Source organism: Haliaeetus leucocephalus, unplaced genomic scaffold (genome assembly GCF_000737465.1).
Source record: "Haliaeetus leucocephalus isolate CR32 unplaced genomic scaffold, Haliaeetus_leucocephalus-4.0 Scaffold1, whole genome shotgun sequence".
Taxonomy (NCBI): domain Eukaryota; kingdom Metazoa; phylum Chordata; class Aves; order Accipitriformes; family Accipitridae; genus Haliaeetus; species Haliaeetus leucocephalus.
In genome coordinates this window covers 11980831-11983349 of record NW_010972437.1, presented here as the reverse complement: position 1 = coordinate 11983349, position 2519 = coordinate 11980831, and the positions used below count along the sequence as shown (strand labels likewise).

At 42.4% G+C, this 2519-nt stretch overlaps 1 protein-coding gene across 5 annotated transcripts in view; it reads left to right on the top strand.

Annotated features, from left to right (window-relative positions):
* Window positions 1-1005: 1005 nt before the first annotated feature.
* Window positions 1006-2519, top strand: part of ITGA6 (integrin, alpha 6) — a 45831-nt gene continuing 44317 nt past the window's right edge. For all 5 annotated transcript variants that reach the window (XM_010566756.1, XM_010566764.1, XM_010566734.1 and 2 more), the window contains exon 1: window positions 1006-1075. The gene's annotated coding sequence lies outside the window, so the exon portion shown is untranslated. The remainder of the gene's footprint in view (window positions 1076-2519) is intronic.

The window sequence follows — 2519 nt, the reverse complement described above, 5'->3', positions numbered from 1 at the left end:
GAGAAACCATCCAGAAGGTTGATCCAGGCTACTAACACTTAAAACTAGGTTATGTTTCTGAGCTGAAAAAACTCGTAGCTTTAGACCTTGCACAGTGAACAAACCTTTTTGACTTGTATCTTTTTTCATCTGGAATTACATCAATTATAAAATCAAGCCCTTTTTTTTTTTTTTTTTTTTTTATGAAATGGGAAGGGGATGTTTACGTATTTTGGCTTTTCAGGACCATTTGATGTGCTGCATTAAAGCTGCACATCTGAGTATCCGCAAGTTGTGTATTTCTTTGCGTAGTATGTTTTGTTCATATAAAAGTTCAGAAATGTAAAGCATTGTGTCTTGCCTTCCTTCTAGTGAAAGCCTAAAATGTCTTGCCAAGCTCTAGCTTTTCCATCCCACCTCTTCTATTTTCTAGAAATTATTTTTTTCCTTTGTAATTAACTACACGGTTGTATGGAGGAGGAGAGTATTGCTGGCAGTAAGGCTTGCTCAATATGTAGACACAGCAGGCAAACACCTTGTAGCCCTTTGGCCGAGTATCAACACACTGTTAATAAGCAGACAGCTTGAAAATTTGGCAATAGCAGAGCATTTGTTACAAAAAAGAGAGACACCTTTGATCTGGCCATTGCCTTTCTTAGAATCACTCCAGTATTATGTGTAGCAGAGTGCTCACGTTTAATTGGTCATCATACCTAATCTTGGTCCCCCTTTATACAGGGATGGTACAAAAGAGGAATTCCTGAAGTATGTGTTAGTTATCTATAACCCACAGCATGTTTGTTTTGGAGGAAGAGCAAAGGAAGGAAACTGACATTTTTTTAAAAAACTTTTTTTTTGCCTCTCCTCATCTAGAGCAAATGAAAATAGTACAAAATTATGAGAGACTATCTAAGGTAACCCTAAGTTGTTTGTGTGCAGTTCTGCTCCACCCTGTATATAGTCTATTTTTGTTGTTCCTACTGTGGTCACTCGAGACAGGTTTTAATAGAACTATGTCTTGGAATGCTCGTTACTGTATCTGGAGATGAGAAAACTCTGTCTCTCCTCAGCAACCTCTGTGGATAACAACAAACAGGTACAACGTGCCCAGGCAGCACTGGTTAGAGGGAGGGAGGGAGAGGGAGAAGTCGGATGAACCTAATGTGTCAGTATCATTCAGATGGCTCAGGATGAAAGTATTTCTGTGACTCCCTACACAAGTTGAGTACAAGCATTACTTAAAAAGTAACTATAGTTACTATAAGAGTATTGTAAGCATGCAAGTTGAAATGGTCCTGAAGGGAAAACTGCTAAGACTTTGGTACAGACCTCAACGCTATTTTAAAAGACTTGTTTTCAAATCTTTACTAATTACTGTGAAATACGTGGATTGTAGTAAGCCTACTTGTAATTAGTCTGAGACCCTTTCCCCTTATGGGTCCTTTAGTGAAACCATAGGGCGGTGTTTATGCCAGTACAGTTTTCTGCTGTGGCAGTGACTGTGAAGTGATTGAACACTGGATTAAGACTTTGAATGAGTTGGGCATGAAGAGTAAGCAGGGAAATCTATTAGCAATAAATATCTGGGAGTCTAATTTAACAAAATGTTTTGTTTCCACATTAGATGCACATTTCTGGTGTGTTTTCTCCTCTCTTTTGATCAAGGGTGTTTTGGACTTGTGCCAAAGACTTGTCTGTACATGGAGTTATCCTAGAATAATTACTCTGGAAAAAGTAGCCTGGATTAACTCCATGGGAGCAGAGTATTGTTCCAGAAGGAGTTATTTGGAGTATTGACATATTTGAGTGCTCTGTCTTGATTGCTCTTTTCTCACTTTCTCTGGAATCTCTTGTGTGAGAAGAGAAGCTTCTCTCTTCATATCCTGGATATCGGTAGAAAAGAAGAACAGAGTATTGTCATGCTGCTTGGCACTTGTGAGGTTTTAAAACCTTGCATCCGCTTCCCTAAACCAGAGCACTAAACAAAGACTCTGTTGGACCCAAACCTCTCTCTCTCTCTCTCTCTCGGGTGGATGAAGTGCATGAAGGCATGCTTGCAAATACCCTTCCGGAGTTACAGGTGAAAGCATGAGATAAAATGATCTGGGATCCAAAACCACGTATTGTTTTCAAACAATTAAAAGGTAGGGGTAAGAAATTCTCAGATCTATTCAGAGATAGGAGATGCCGGAGGAGGCTCATGTAGTCTTGAGTCTGTCTCCTCGTGTGCTGTCTGGAAAACAGAGATACATCTGCACTGATATTCCCCCCGCCCCGGCGTGGTGTTTGGGGAGCGAAGCCTGAACACAAGAAGCACCTGTGTACTGGGGTCACGCCGTCCTTAGCTCTGTACCGACCTTGCAGCATTTCAGCAAGGTGTTACGCGCGTGTTCAGTACTCGGACGTGCCGCCGAGCATCACCCAGACCCGCCGGCTCTCACGGCGCTCCCCGGCACGGCTTTATTTTCGGTTGTGAAGAGCAAAGACCCGCGCGGCTGGGGGCGCGGGGGGCGGTGTGTCCCCGCGGGCTTCGGGAGGCG